Source organism: Gouania willdenowi, chromosome 12 (assembly GCF_900634775.1).
Source record: "Gouania willdenowi chromosome 12, fGouWil2.1, whole genome shotgun sequence".
NCBI lineage: Eukaryota > Metazoa > Chordata > Actinopteri > Blenniiformes > Gobiesocidae > Gouania > Gouania willdenowi.
The window spans coordinates 9,527,279-9,544,827 of NC_041055.1; positions in this window are offsets into that span (position 1 = coordinate 9,527,279).

Genomic DNA, 17,549 nt, shown 5'->3' on the forward strand with positions numbered 1-17,549 from the left:
CTGAAAAAAATTAAAATCTCAAATCTAGAAACACCAAAACATAAAACCATTAGATGTGCTCTATTAAATATTAGATCACTGAGATCCAAATCTCTACTAGTAAATGACCTTATCTCAGAAAATAACTTTGATTTATTCTGTTTAACTGAAACATGGCTGTATCAAGATGAATATGTTAGTTTAAATGAAGCCACTCCTCCCAGTCATTTAAATACTCATATGCCACGAGACATAGGCCGTGGAGGTGGTGTAGCAGCTATTTATCATTCCTCTCTCCTAATCTATCCTAAACCAAAGGCCAATTACACTTCCTTTGAAAGCCTGGTTCTAAATTTATCTCATATCGAATCAAAAACCTGCCAGCCAGTCTTATTTGCGATAATTTACCGTCCTCCAGGCCCTTATTCTGAATTTATATCAGAATTCTCTGAGTTTATATCAAACTTAGTCCTCAGTTCTGATAAAATACTGATAGTAGGAGATTTTAATATCCATGTGGACAAAGATAGTGATAGCCTGAGCTCAGCCTTTATGTCCCTAATAGACTCAGTTGGCTTTTTTCAAACTATTAATGAAGCTACTCATCGTTTAAATCATACTCTTGATCTTGTTCTAACATATGGCCTTGATATTAATGAACTAAAAGTCTACCCTGAAAATCCTCTGCTATCAGATCACTTTTTAATATCTTTTAACATTATCCTAGAGGATCTCGCACTGTGCAATAAAATAGTTAGGAGTAGAAATCTGTCCAACAGTGCTGTGGCTAAATTTAAAGAGGCCATTCCTGCTGCCTTACACTCAGTGCACCATCCAATAAATAACTATGACATTAATTATAACCCCTCTCAACTGGATCTGCTTGTCGATAGCTCTGCTAGTCTACTAAAATCCACCTTGGACTCAATTGCCCCATTGAGGGAAAAAACTATTAAACGTCAGAGGAAAGCTCCGTGGTTTAGCTCTGAAACTCACACACTCAAACAAACAACCCGTAAATTAGAGAGAATGTGGCGCTCCAATAAAACAGAGGAGTCACGAATACTCTGGCAAGAAAGCCATAGTAAATACATGACAGCCTTACGACATAGTCGATCTACATACTACTCCTCACTAATTGAAGAAAATAAAAATAATCCGAGGTACCTTTTCAGCACTGTAGCCAGGCTAACACAAAGTCAGAGCTCTATTGAGCCCATGATTCCTCTAGCCCTCAGCTGTGAGGACTTTATGACATTTTTTAACGATAAAATTCACAAGATTAGAGATAAAATTAGCCACTCCCTGCCTTCACCTGGGCCTGCTGTACCATTAAATGTAAATAGGCCTAACCTAAACTGTTTCACACATATAGGACTTCAGGAACTTAACTCTATTATTTCATCCTCCAAACCATCGACCTGCCTTTCAGATCCGATCCCAACTAAGCTGTTTAAAGAAGTTGTTCCCCTAGTCTGCCCATCTTTGTTGGAGACAATAAATATATCCCTATCAATAGGCTACGTGCCACAGTCCTTTAAAGTAGCTGTAATCAAACCCCTTCTCAAAAAACCTACTCTTGATTCCAGCACTTTAGCAAACTACAGGCCTATATCTAATCTTCCTTTTATTTCAAAGATTCTTGAGAAAGTTGTGGCAGCTCAGCTCTGTGAATTTCTTCAAAACAACAGCCTGTTCGAGGACTTCCAGTCAGGTTTTAGAGCTCAACACAGCACAGAGACTGCTTTAGTTAAAGTAACTAATGATCTACTCTGGGCTTCAGATGAAGGACGACTCTCAGTGCTGGTTTTATTAGATCTTAGTGCAGCTTTTGACACTATAGATCACTATATTCTACTAGAGAGATTAGAGAAATTACTTGGAATCACAGGGACTGCCCTAAACTGGTTTAAGTCCTACCTATCTGATAGGTACCAGTTTGTACACGTGAATAATAAGTCTTCTGTGTACACTAAAGTAAGCTACGGGGTTCCTCAGGGCTCTGTGCTAGGTCCAATCCTCTTCTGTATCTATATGATCCCCCTTGGTAATGTTATGAGAAAATACTCTGTTAACTTCCACTGCTATGCTGATGATACCCAACTGTATGTATCAATGAAGCCAGGTGAGACAAATCAGCTATCTAAACTTGAGGCCTGTCTAAAGGACATTAGGGCCCGGATGGACCAAAATTTTCTTCTTCTCAACTCAGACAAGACTGAGGTCATTGTACTGGGCCCGCGACACCTTAGAGAAACCTATGCTAGCCTAACTGCCCTAGATGGCATTACTCTGGCACAAAGCACAACTGTTAGAAACCTTGGGGTTCTATTTGATCAGGACTTATCCTTCAACTCTCTCATAAAACAAACTTCAAGAACTGCCTTCTTTCATCTCCGTAACATTGCTAAAATCAGATCTATCCTGTCTCAGGGCAACGCCGAAAAACTAGTCCATGCTTTTGTTACCTCTAGACTGGATTATTGTAATTCTCTTTTAGCAGGCTGCCCGAGCAAGTCGCTTAAGACACTTCAGCTGGTTCAAAATGCTGCAGCACGTGTACTGACTAAAACTAGGAGAAGAGATCACATTACTCCTGTATTAGCCTCTCTGCATTGGCTTCCCATAAAATATAGAATAGAATTCAAGATTCTTCTTCTCACTTATAAAGCCCTAAATGGACAGGCACCAGTCTATCTCAAGGAGCTTGTAGTGCCATACAATCCCCCCAGAACACTACGCTCTCAAAATGCTGGACTACTCGTTGTTCCATTTGTCTCTAAAAGTAGTATAGGAGGAAGAGCTTTCAGTTATCAGGCCCCACTTCTCTGGAACCATCTACCAACCACGGTTCGGGGGGCAGACACCCTCTCTACCTTTAAGGTTAGGCTCAAAACATTCCTCTTTGGTAAAGCTTTTAGTTAGGAACCAGCTCATAGCTCATAGTTAAGATGCAATAGGCATAGACTGCCGGGGGGGGGGGGGGGGGGGGGGGGGGGGGGTCTGGCATGCTCGGTTGGAGAGAGGTTGGAGAGGGCGTTAAGAGAGAGGTCATTTAGGTTAGAGAGGGACCGGAGAGGGTCCCATTCCTCTCTCTAACACTCCCTCTATGTCTGCTTCTTCCCTTGTGTGTTTGCTCCTGTACTCCTTCTGGCTTTTGTCTTGCAGGTCCGTGGGATCCTCAGTGTGGAGTTACAGAGACTCAGCGGCTCTGTCTCCACCCTTTTCTCTGCACACACCCAACACAGCATAACGTGGATGGCTGTTCATCATAGGAATGGGATCCACACAAGGTTCCTGCTGCTTAACAGAAGGTTTTCCTTGCCGCCATGATGAATTCATGTTGGGTGTGGGATACATATGTATGTGTATATACGTATATATGCATATGTGTGTATCCATAAAATGAAGAGTCCGTCCTTAAGACTGCTCTACTGTAAAGTGCCTTGAGATACCATTGGTTATGATTTGGCGCTATACAAATAAAGATTGATTGATTGATTGATAAAGGCGGGCATACACTGTGCGATTTTCGGCCCATTTTGAGCCGATTTTTGACTCGTGGGTCTTTTTTTGGGATCGAGCCAAGTTTCGGCTAAATCGTATAGTAGTATATATGGGGTCACGAGAAGCGATTAACACCTCACAACCAGCTCCCAACCAACAATTGCATGCTCGTAAGAAAATCAAGGTCGTGAGGGTATCGCCCCGTTGAACGGTTCCTCAAATGTGACGTAAATTGCTCTCCGTTTTTTTCCGTGACTGTGATTGGTCTGACGCTGTGATCTCTTCATCTGTCACAAGAGCGCGCACGTAATCAGGCTGAAATCGACTCACTTAACTTGGCGTTAATATCGAGAATCGAAGGACAGCTTCTGTCTGACGGAGAATGTTTGGTTATGTGAAGCCCACTAAGGGAGATAAATCCAGGATATAATTATCTAGCTTTGTAGTTAAGGCCCTAAAGATGTGAGTGTTGTAAGGGGCAACCTTTACTCTCAAAAAAAAAAACATTTTGACTCATCTCACCTGGATTAAAGTTCTTCTGGAGATGAAAAAAAAAAAACCTTCTTAATGAAGACAATACAGTGTATTAAATTCTATACTGTTCAAATTATATAGAATAATGTTTGATTTAATTTGACTTGTTTTTTTATTGATAATGTAAATGGCAACTTAAAAACTGTTTAAAATAAAATAAAATGTCAAGAAATATCTTGCATCTTCAAATTCTGACGCATCTCAGTTTACATGAACACAGTGTTATATAAAGAAGTTTTTTTTTTTAGTTAATGTATTTGAAAGGCTACAAAAAGTAACTTGAATTTGATAACACATGATCATGTGGTCAACACATGCTAAATGTTAAATTAATTATGTAACAAAAAACACGAAAAACGAAAAAACACCCATTATTTGATATTTGTTTCCCAAACCAAAATGAAAAAACTGAAAACGCCTTGTATTTCAAATTCAAGCTTTTTTGCTCAGGTACAGAGAACAAAAAACAGAAAACGAACACCTTCATTCGTTTTCTTCATTACCGATTTGCCAAATTACTTGACCCGGAAGTGAAGCGTTACATGTTCCGAAATATCTTTAGTTCTGCAGCACTTAGGAGTCTCTAAATCCTCCAAAATGTCCGTGAGGAGGTTCTGTGCCCAACACCAGCTAAAGCAAAAAGGACACGTTTCGGATGCACAGTTGGAAGCAGCGATTTTGTCATGCCGCGCTGCCGTTAGCATAGCCGTTAGCGTCGAACGAGAGTACACTTCCGGGTCACGTACTTCGGCCAATCAGTAATGGAGAAAACAAATAAAGGGCGTGGTTGTCTTCCTTGGGGGCGCTGCTCTCTGTGCTGCTTCCATTCCGGGTCCTTCTGGCCTGGGGTCCAGACCCTGCTGGCTCTGGTCCCACCGGCGGGCGCCCGCCGGCTGCCCGTTCCGCGTGGCTCTGTCCGTCTGCTGGGCGGGGGCCTTGGCTCCTCTGCTGGGGTCTCGGGCGGGGGGCTCTCTGGGCCCTTCCCTCGGGGGTTGGGTGCTTGGGTGTGGGTGGGTGGGGGGGGCTGGATGCTGGCGGGGGGCCTTGGGGTTGGGGGTTGGGCTCGGTGGGGGGATGCGCTGGGTGCTCGGCTGCTTGGGGCTTTCTCGGATGTGTGTGTGGGGGCGGTGGCTCTCCGCCTGGGATCTTGGGGGCATCTGGGGGGTTGCTCGGCCGCGGGGGGGGTTGCCTGGGGCTCCCTGGCCCCCGCTTTTTCTGCTGGCCTGGCTGCATCTGCGGGCCCAGGGCAGTTCCTGGGTTTGCAGTAGCGGTTTTTTTTTTGCACATATACTGGTATACGATGCACTGGCACGCCTTGGGATGTGGGATAAAACTCATACTGGGCTTAACCTTAGACACGTTAATCCCAAATACCTGCTTTAGGTACCATTCACTCATTCTCCCTGTTCACAGCCACCATCATTATAGCTAAGCTTCACACTTATCACTATACTGGCTTGATTACACAACATAATAAGCACAATATATTCTACAACCTCACATCTCACCCTCACTGCAAAACAGTCTATTCTTCCCCACCTTTTCTATTTCCTGCCTTGAGTCTCTCCTCCCTGCTCCCTTTCTCCTCCCCTTCCCCCTCCCCCTCCACTTAGGTGTAACACTGCTCTCCCTTTTTATATCCTCCCTATAATAAAAGATTTCTTACCCTTCCTTAGGGAGGGCTGGTGATGGTCACAATTAAGCAATAAAATAAATCAATCTATTTTATTGCAATAACAAAATATGCATTGCTGTCTCATAATGATTGCACTTCCTGTGGTGTTGACCTTTGACAGGATGTGCAGACAAGTAAAAAAAAAAAAAAAAAAAAAAAAAAAAACAAATAAAGGTGTTTGTTTTCCATTTTTTGTTTTCTGTACCGAAGCAAAAGAGCTTTGAATTTGAAAAACAAGGCGTTTTTCGTTTTTTTTCATTTTGGTTTTGGAAACAAATGTTTTTGTTACATAATGAAAAACGAATGATACATGGATTAAAGAGCCACATTGGGCACCAGAGCCGCAGGTTGCAGACCCCTGGTGTAAACAAAGCTAAAACCTAATCCAACCCAACATATTTAAGTCAAACAAAGGTGTGGATTGTACCTGTGTGGAGGTCAGAGGAGAGAGTGAGTCTGGGAGCTTGAGTAACATCAACACACTGGGCCCAGGTGTATGACATTAACCAATCAGCTGAATGGAACACTGAGCAATCAGCACATGATGTCATCGGCATCACAATATAAGCATTATCCCACTCTGTCTCCAACAGATGACCAGTTCTACCATTTAACCACAGTTACTACACCTACATCTTTTACTTCTGAAAAGCTGTCACCTACAAAACTTGCAGCATATAACTATGAATTACCGTCACATAAAGCCCATAATGTCTGCTTTCCATTATTAGTTCTGCCATCGTTGGTTATATTAGGAATATAATTGGTCAGGAAGGTCTTTTTAATGGTGTTTTTTTCCAACATGTCAGTAAAGATTTTGTTAGGAATATTTATTTTCAGTTGAAGTACAGAGGGGTATTCCATAAAGGAGGGTTAACAAACTCTGGGTCAACATACCCCACGATGGGAAACTCGTTGTATCTGATTCCATTACAGCTGTTATGAAGTGGGTCAATCAACCCTGAGTATGTAAACCTTGGGTTACTTACGTGCACGCACGCGATAAAAAGACATCATCAATGGATCGAGGATTACACGAACTACCATGGTAACCACCCGGAAGAGAGTGGTTTATTTACCCTGATGGGTGAAATAAGCCGGTGTTTGAGGAATATGTGATTTAAGCCACTACACTCACTGAAGGTGAATGCACCTTCAGTGACTATAGTGGCTTAAATCACCCGTGATTAGTCGCGCTTTTTGGCCACTCCATCACTTTATCTCTTCAGTGACTTGACGAGCGGTGAATAATATGAATAAAATGTGTCTGAGGAGACGTGGCAGCAGCATAGCATGGCTACATAGAGAGCCCTCCTATTACACTGGCTATAAATACAGTGAGTGCCGCTTGATATCGCATCATTTATATTGATTTTGAATGTAATATTGTAGCTAGATTCATCCAAACGTCCAAAAAATGTCGCGGGACACAAACCCGTGACCCATCGCTTCCAAGAACAGTGTCATAATTCACTGCGCTATGATAACTTCAAAGATACGTGATCTATAGATCAAACTGTATGACAGTATAAACACAACAATCGAGCCTTAAAAGTGGATTCATTTAAATTGTCATCTCCTCCTTTACATTATCCACAGGTTTGTATTCAGTGAACTTTACTACTGACGTCAGTAGATGTTTCAATGCAGATCAACCTCTCAGTGTTTTTCACTTAATGCTCTGCATCCACAATGTTATAAAGAAAACTACCGTTTGCACAAAAAAAAAACCCAAAAAATGTAAAGCAACACAACATTAGTGACTGTGCCTGTGGTGTGTGATGTTACTAATGTGTTTCAGAGAACAGTGTCATGGTTCATTAAAGTGTTCAGAAACGGTGCTCAGGTGGGCGGAGCCAGGTAGAAACCCAGGGTTTCTTTGATAAAACCTGCCAGCGACCAGGTTTAGTTCACGGACAATGTTGCCATGGTAACATACTAATGCATCTCGTTTAGGAATGAGATACTCAGAGTTTCCCTCATTTGAGCCCAAACATACTCAATGTTTGAACATAACCCACTTTATGGAATACCCCCCTCACTGTTTGGGGTCATATGGAATCTCTGTGCCTTATTGAGTACACCACATATGGCCCAAGGTATAATATTGTGCGACCCCTAAAATGAACACACTAAAATACAAATATATACAGTATATGTATAACAGAAAAAAAGTACAACAAAAATAGACAAACTTACATCAAGAACACACAAGGTAACTATACAAAAACACTATATATAACAAATATATTAAACAACAAACAAATACAAAAAGTGCCTTATCAATTCAATTCAATTCAACTTTATTTATATAGCACAAATTACAACAATATTAAACTCGTTGCGTTCATCACACACAAGACGACGACAAAAATACACCGAAAAAACAACAAACACAGAAAATGAGAAAAAAAAATTACGCAAAGCACTTAAAATTCACTGTGAACATTGACAAAAATGAGAGAAAAATATGGACTACACTATGACAGCAAAAATATACGAAAATGACAGTAAAATGTTCACAATAACATTAAAAACACACAAAAGCTTTTGTTCTTTCCTGCTCAGATTGGTCATTATTCTAAATGCTGACATTAATGCTAATAATGTGGCTCTCGGATAAGACAGTCACAATATTTGCATCCCCAGCTGTGATAAAAGTTGCTCATCCCTGAACATACAGTATATTAATTTATTTTGGATGCTTTGGCTATTATAGCTTTTGAACTTAGAGTCATACTACAGTTTCTAATGGATTTGCTGATGAATTGTCGTATCTTATCAGTAAATGTTTGTATGTACCAGCAGTATGTGCTCATCGTCCCCTGAGGGTACACGTACCTGCAGTTGAGTATCACCTCATTAAATCAACAGACAAACACAGTACAAATGAATAGAGAATTGCTACTTATTCTGTCAGATGAATCTTTTCTAATCATTAAATGGGCTTTAAACACATTATATCATCTCCATCCTATTTCTTTATTGGTGAGCCAGTAGTGAGAGGCTCCTCAGACAGAGACAGTCAGTGCCGCCCTGCAGCTGTTCTGCTTCATGGAATTACAGAGAAACACAGTTAGGAAATTTATGCTGCTGCTGCTGCTGCTTCTTTGGGTTCACGCAGTGGGAGAGCAAGCTGAGCGGAAACTGATCACATCTGATCAGAGCCACGTTCAGGATGAGGCCAGCGGTGCAGCTGTGTGTGTGTGTGTGTGTGAGTGTATATGTGTGTGTGATGAGGGGGTAGATGCACATTCATAGAGCCATAAACTAATTTCATCCTCAGTTGTGGATGTGATTTGTCTAAAAATAACAGCCCGTATGTGTAATCTTCAAAAACGAGATGAGAATGTGAATTAACAGCATTTTTTCCTTCTGATGGACTACATTCGTTTTTATTGTTTCTATGGTTATAAAAAAAAAAAACATTTTATTTTCCTCTTCAGGTTTTCCTAAAAGCCTTCTTGATAATGAATGTCTATGATCTGTTGTTTTGAGTCATGTTGGAGAATCCCTCATGGTGTTCCTCATGGTTCACTGAGTATCATCATCTAGTCTGGGTTGAATTGATATTTAAAACATCACCAGTCGAAATGAGCAGATCTTTGATTGGCATCATGGTTTACACGTTCACTTTAACAGCCTTACACTTCATGTTGAAATGATAAGTGTTCCTAAATGAAAGGCACAGACTGTTATCTGTAAACCAAAGTGTTGCTATACCAAAGTGTTGAGCTGAACACCTTGACTGGACCCAAACATCATCATCACATACAGTATCATGTCATGTAATATCATTAACTCAATGAGAGGCTGAAGCAGGTGTGGCTTTCAATCACAGCTTACCTCCATCAGTATCACTGCTGTTTAAACTAATAGGGCAGAGTTAAAAAAAAATAATGCCTCAATCTCTCAAACATACTAAACAATGTTTTACCCACGCCCAACGATTCACAAAAAAATCTAAAACATCATTCACTTACAAATAGTTTTGTTTTGCAAATAAGAAACATACCTATCAAACCAAAACAGCATGTTTTACAAATAGGTCTTCAAGTGTTGTAGGTTGGTTTGGATAGAAGCGTCTGCTAAATGTAATTGTTATGTTTTGAGTACAAACCAAGACATTTCTACTTCTTACAAAGTTTACTTGAATTTATGTGTGAGGCAGAAAATTAGTGCAAAAAAGTCACATGGCAGTTTCTCAAAATTGTAGATTTTTTTTGTGCTTGAAGGAATTTTGTTTTTGCACATGAAGGATATTTTTCTGTAATTTAAGAAATGTTTCTTTGTACGTGTAAAACATGCTGCCTTTTTTAATTGGTATGTTTCTTATTTGCAAACCACAGTGAGATTGTTTGTGAATTGTTGGGAATGAGTAAAACTATTTGTGGCTTTAGGCTGTTGCCTTTCAATAAAAAAAAAATAAAAAAAAACATAGTGTAGGCCTCAATAAATCAAAGATCTTGATTTATTGAAATTGTTGCTTGAAAATGTATTTTGATCTCCATCGTAAATAACCAGCTGACAAATGGTCATGTGACTCTAACTTTAGAAATGTTTCGTTCATTGCATTGTGGGATTGGGAACGCTGTACGAGAATGAAAGAATCGTGCAGAAGTAGAAAAGTTTCTTTCTTTTGTTTTCACTTCATTCTCATTGCAATTTCTTGTGTTTCTATGTGAAAGAAGGAAGAGAGTGACTCACTTTTTCCAAGATATTTCCCATGATATAACTTCACTCTGCATTCGGCCATTTTCAGCTTATTCCATTTGTCCACTAAGTCATTGGTTAGTAAATGATCTTTGATTTATTGATCTATGAATCTACTATAAGTATAATTAGGATGATAATGACCTATGATGAGCATTACCACTGAAGTATACGTCCAAGTTTCCCAAGATATATTTTGAACCTACAACGACAAAAACCTGAAGCACATTGAGGCTAAAAATCTCTGTTGATTCTTCACTTTTGAAAGTTCTGAAAGCTTTTAAAGGGAGAAAGTGACCAAGTAGGATATCATGTGATCCATAAAACTCACGGACACACATTTCGTTCCGACATTTTCAGAGATCCACCAATGTGCTACTAATAAAAATTACGATCAACTTCCAAACAAGAGCCCTATTGACAAAAGCGTTAAAAAAACTAATGGAAGACAAGAAGAGATGCTTTTGTTTTGAAAAGGGGATGTTTGATTTTTAGCTTCAAGCTGGTCCCAGGATGATTTTACATTCCTCTCGCAATGCATCATGGGGACGTCTAGTATGACTAGTGTGCCCACTGTGCATACTTAATAAATGTCCCAATATAGTCTACATCCAGGTATTTCTTGCATACTTAATCTTTCCATATCTAATGTGAACGCACTACATACTAATTTTCACGTCAGACTTAGTATGAGTAGTACGTTAGTATGACATTTCAAACACAGCCTATGTTTACATCTGGTAAATAATTAGCGGCGCAGCAGCTTTAAGGTTCTTGTGGCAAAAAAAGTTTGAGATCTCCTGCATCAGTGATAGGGATGACGTCCAGTCACAGAACTTTACGGAATCTAAAACCCACCATAAGTTCTTCTCTTAAACAGTCATGCAGCAGATGTTACAGAGCGTGCAGGGATGGAGTGCACACGCTTTACCTCACACACACACACACACATTCACAGAGTCACTCTGGACACAAACCGTGAGCAGAGGGAAAGTCTACCTTCTGCTTGTTTTCTGGCAAACTTCATCATGACATCAGGCAGGAATTAAACTGTCAGACGTGACTCAACAGCAAAAAACACACCTCTGCTGTGTAAATGTCCCGCACACACACGCACACACACATGCGCACACACGTTGTTATGGTTGCCTCGTGTCATACCATAGAAACACCCTTTAACCTCACAGAGATGATGTCACACGGTCTCCACCCGGCTGTGCGTCATGGTGACGCTAAAGGACACAAAGTGAGACTCAACAACAGGTCAGTGTGCTGAGCTGAGGGACTGTGGCGTACACTTGAGATGATGATTAGGACTCTGTGGGTCATCCAAACATGAGGAGGAGAACAGGGACATATTAACTCTGGCCTGCAGATGAAACGTTCCAGATCAAATGTTCTCGGAGGACTCACACAACGTGTGGTTAACAATGAGTGGGAAAACTTTGCAGTAATCAGATAGTTATTTATGATCTGTTTTTTTTAAAGGAGAAGCACAAATCCTGGGTCAAGCTGTTGCTATCATTTGATCTGGCGGATGTTTTTTTTGTAATGGGAAGATATCTATCAGCTGCCATGGGAACCGCCTTGCTCGCTCCTTTAGGAAATGGTGGATGAAACGATGGTTTGTACACTGAGGATTTTTTTTAATTAACCCTCAGATCATCCTCAAATATTACGAACACATTTTACTCTTGGGGTTTTTGTAATAACCCTTGACCTGTTCTTGAGCGGCACTCAGGCCAAACTTTTAATTAGTTTTTCTATTATTAATTAATTTATCTTGAATAGTTTTCATCGAAATCTTCTCAAATGTATGACAACATTGACATGACCACAAAAGGATGAACCCTATTGGTTGGGGTGATGATATGACCTTTTCTGCAGCGCCACCATCAGGTGAAACTTTCAGTTTTAGAGTTTGTTTCTTGAAAATCTTTCATCAAAATCTTTTCTAATTTGGGATGCACATTCATGGAGACCACCTTTTCCTCTCATAAATATATTTATTTACTACTTCAGATGAGAATTCCTCAAAATCAGGGTCCTCTGTCTCAGACACATTCTCTTCTATGTCACTTTCACTGTGAAAGAGCTGTTCCAAAACCTCATTGACAATAAACCTTTTACCAGATGACATTTTCAAGAGAGAGACAGAGCGTTCAGATTGCAATACACACAGAGCACAATGAGGAATGATTTGGATAAAAGGCTGCCATGCTAGCTTTTGTTTGCTCCTCCCTTAGTTTGGATGAACTACCGATCTCCTTTACGGCAATACCCTGCCCTCTACAGGCACAGGCGGAGTTTGAGATTCTTGCCAGGGAGGCAAAAAATAAAAAAATAAAAATAAATATATAGACCGTCTCCAAATTTGCGCCAAAATTTGCAACACGCCGTTTAAAACCCTTAAAGGGATCCTACACTATTTTAACAAATGTGGCCTAAAACCTTTGTAATGTGCTTATTAGAAGATCTATGCCTAACAAAATGCATTATTTTGCACCATATTTGTTTTTATTAACTTTTAAAAATGGGACTACATTAGCATTTGAGAGCCTGTGCATTGCCATGTTGAAACGATGTCATTGATGATGCAAATTGCCCCTTTTAGTCCATTGAGTTCTATAGGAGTAAAGCATTCAGGATCATTTTGCAGCTTTTTCAGTCAAAATGACAGATTGTGCTGCTTTGGGCTGCTCTAAAAATCAGTAAAAGTTAAAAAAAAAGTCTCAAGTCTCAACTCTGCTGTTTCGCAGAAGGCATGAAGAAGAGAAGAAGAGCTCTGTGAATTTGTCTGCTGCAAAGAACCGGTGTTCTATGGTATGGTTTAATGGTTAATTCCAGATTTTTTGCTCTTCTTCTCTTCTTCTTGAGATACGAAACAGCAGAGTTGAATGGGGTTACGTTCACTCCAAGGATAATAGGAGGATTGAAATTTGTAGACTAAAAAAACTAAACTATTGTATGAGGGCCCTAATCAGCTCAATTATTGGACACATAATTACAGTTTTTACTGTCAGGTGAGCATCAAACATCTTGAGCCTAAAGCCTTCTCCTGTCATTACTCTAATTTTTGTACTTATTTCTCAGTTTGTCTGCAGTCATTATCTCGGCTCTCGTAGGTGCACGTGCACCCTTCCTCCCCCGCTCCGTTCTCCCCTCGAGGCCCATTTCCAGAAAGCAACAAACACAATATTGGCAGTGAGATCAGACAGTGTTATAGATCTGATAAGCGCTGCAGGGCAGATTTGAGCTTTACAGCAGTGTTTATATTTATATTTACATGCACATCATTGTAATTATCATCATCGGCTAACCTCCATTTATCTCTGCGTCTGCTGCTCAGCTCCAGGCTGGATGCAATGAGCCCTGACGGAGGAGAAGGAAACGTTGAAGCTGTGCAGTTTCTATCTGGGTCAGGGGACGAAATCCATTTATCAGCAGCCGATGAGAACGATCCGACAGGAAGACAGACATCATGTGCTCAAATGTACACACACCCACACATTCTAAGATATGATTGACATGGACATCTATCCATGTGTTTCACATTTCTTTTAACAGGCTTATTAGGAGCAGTGTCTAATCTAGTAGCAAGAAATGAGCAACTATAAGGCTTCATCTTTTTCCCCCTGATTATATCACTAAACATGCTTTAATCTGCATCGTGGTTCTGATACGTTCATGTAATACAGACATTTATCATCCCCAGTGCTGCAGGAAAGCTCCACATTCAGTCACAATAACTTTCCTGCTGCATTTTTATTTGAAATCATTTCCCGCCTTTTAGAATAGACGGCTAATTTTTTAATGAAACACTGACTGAGGCAGAAATGTTGCTCCGCTTCCTTGTGCATGGACGGCCCCTCGTGTTGTGTGTAACTTAAATCGTACCTGTGTGTTAACTGGTCTTTCACTTCCATGCTAAATCATGTTGTCATCTTCCATGGCAGAGGGGGTCAACTTTTATCACAGTGGGGGCCACAGAAATGTGATTACATGATCTGAAAGCCTCATTATGTGCATTAATGTCAGCATTTAGAATAATGACCAGTCTGAGCATTAACACAGGACACAACAAATAAAGGTTTATGGGGCGGATTCACTAAGAAAATTAAGATAAGAAAATTCACAGAAATAAAAAAGTTTTAAAATGTAAAATTACTAATTTAAAAATATACTCAAAAAAGTACCAGTACCCATCAAAGCAACTCAATTATAGTAATGTAAGTACTTGTAATCGATTACTTTCACCTCTGGTTTTTGTGATCATTTTGTGTATTTTGATGTATTTTGATGTTTTCCTTGTCATTGAGTTTGTTTTTGGAGTCTTTTTTTATTTTTGTAATCATTTATATTGTGGTTTTTGAACTAATTTTGTGTGTTTTTGTTAATATTTGCTGTATTTTTATGTAGTAATTTTTTACGTAAAGTTTTTAAAGCCATTTTGTATGTTTTTGTTTTTATTTTGTTGTTGTTTCCACTTTATTTGAACTTTTTGAATTACAATTTTTAGAGAAATAACTTCGGGGCCAAACAAAATCTAATCTATAGTCGAGCAGCTCGAACCATCCGAGCATCAGGACGTTCAGTATGAAACTGACATTTGGGTTTCAGGACAAATCTCTGGACTCGATGCACTTCCATACACATGCTCACCATTCTACTGACACTGCTTGGTGGCAGTGCTGGTCCTGCTGTTTTAATGGCAAGGTCACTATCTATCTATAAAGCAAGGAATCTCTGTCTGCGTGACTGTGTCTCAAATATCTCTGCGAATCAGGCTCAGATTGACCTGAGACTTTCAACATGGCTGCTGCTTGGTTCAAGGGTGGGCAAGGTCAGATTTGTTTGGACTACAATGATAAGAATTGAGAATTATTTCATAAAATTGTCTTAAATGAAGCTCTGCAGAACAGCTCAATGTTGTCATGTAGTCATCGTAACTACATCAGGATAAGTTAGAACAGCTCAATGTTACAGGTAGTCATGGTAAATCAGGATAAGTTAGAACAGTTCAATGTTGACTAGTAGTCATTGTAACTCAGGATAAGTTAGAACAGCTCAATGTTGACAGATGGTCATGGTAGTTATAACAGCTCAATGTTGACAGGTAGTCATGGTAACATGGTAATGGCCTAAAACCCTAAAAAAAATACCCCATAAATATTGACCAGCAGGTGTCTTCAGTGAGCAACGTTTGTAATTAAGGTGAGTAATAATAATAATAATGTGTTTGTGTGTGTGTGTGTGGGTGTGTGGGTGTGCGTGCGTGCGTGTGTGTGTGTAATTCAGAAATAAATTTGCATTAGGAATTGAGTGTTTAAAGATGATTTAACTTTTATTCTGAATTAAAGAGGAATTAAAGCTCCCATGTAAACCATCTATGAAAAACCTACTTAACCTCCCACTTTTCTATAGCAATACATACTTCCTATGGGCACTGCTCTAGTTTTTTTTTTTTTTTGTACAGGAACAGAACTTCAAGTCAAAAAAAAATGGAAAGTGTAAAAAGAACACTGGAGGCTCCATAAACCTGACATTCAACCCTTGACACAAGCTTTTAAGAAAATAAGACAGCTTCTGAGCCAATGCCTTTCAGCATTTAAAAATAAGGAGAGAAAAAAATTGTATGAATGAAAAATGGTATGAAAACGGTATGAATTTTAGTTTGTTTTCTTTCGATAAAGAAACACAGCAAACCAAGCATGGCCTCTGGGTGCTGGTGATTGTGTCTGCAGCAGTGCATGCTGGGAGCCCGGGCTCTCCCAGGTGTTGTTTAATGTGAGCAGTCAGACTTTAGCCTGAGCAGCATCGCTGCTCGGACAGAACGACCTTTATACGGTGCTGGGGGGACGAGGTGCTGACCAAACATGTCCACATGGATCATATTCAGGCTTGCATTGTTCCGCTCACCTTAGGTTGGAACTAAGATATAACAGCCAGACTCCCCAAAGGCAAATTATACACAAAGCAGATAACATGGGACCAAGAAAGAGATTTGGTTGGTTCCAAATACATTTTAAGAGCAAAGACAGTGGAGGAGAAACACACTGATGGTTTTTGTATGGCCCCCGTTAGAGCAGGACATTAACCATCCAGGGTTAGTCTGACCCAGGGTGTCTCAGAGGGAGTCAGAGCATTGTTCACTCCTACAGAATGAAACAGCCTCAGACACAAGCTGCAGCAGTGATTGCTACGAATCCACAGATCGTATTCAGCCCAGAGAGGATTGTAAAAATGAACAATAGTAGCTGCTGTTGCTAACGTGTGCATCGTTTTAGTCAGAGCAGCAATCTCAATACGAAACAAAATCCCACAACTGAAAAGCAGATTGCAGCAAAACAGGATTTCCACACAAAATTAGCAATGTTTGTCAATAATAGAATTAGTTTAACATGTGTAGGTGTGCATTGCCATGAATCCGACGATCTAATTCACGATTTGTATGTCACCATACAATATATCTATCCCTACACTACACAATATACATCACGACACATCACAATATCAATAATACACATTTCACCTTTACAAGTACAAAATGGGATGAAATACAATTTATATTAAAAAAATTAATTTGCGAGAACAGGTAAATGGTAACTAACTGTAATTCAAGTACCAATATCACAACTGGTGTTTATCTGTCAAATTACAGTTTTCAAAAAAGTTTAACTTCTACAACAGATTCTATTAAGTTCTTAAATTATTTTAAAAAGTAACCACATACATCTAGAAAGGTCCCCAGTATGTTTTATGAACATAAAGTACAATCAACTTCCAAGCACTGAGGAGTGAGGTAGCACAATCAAATGCTTTTTTCTGTTAAAAAACAAGATTACAAAAAATTGATTTGGACATTTTTTGGATTGATATGAAGATCGCGCCGTGAAATATCTCAATATATTGGCGAATAGATTTTTTCGTACACCCTTAATCGATAAGTAAAACCTTTTTTTTTTTCTTTTTTTTTTTTAATCTTTGTAGATCTCACTCAAAAAAAGGGGGAAATGTGACTAGCCTTTACTTATAGGCTACAGTAGGGTTTTTTTGGCATTATTATGTGTTAGTTTGCTACCTCTGTGTTAGAGGATGGGACGGAAGTCCAGCACTATGTTATACAGTTTTTATGTTATAA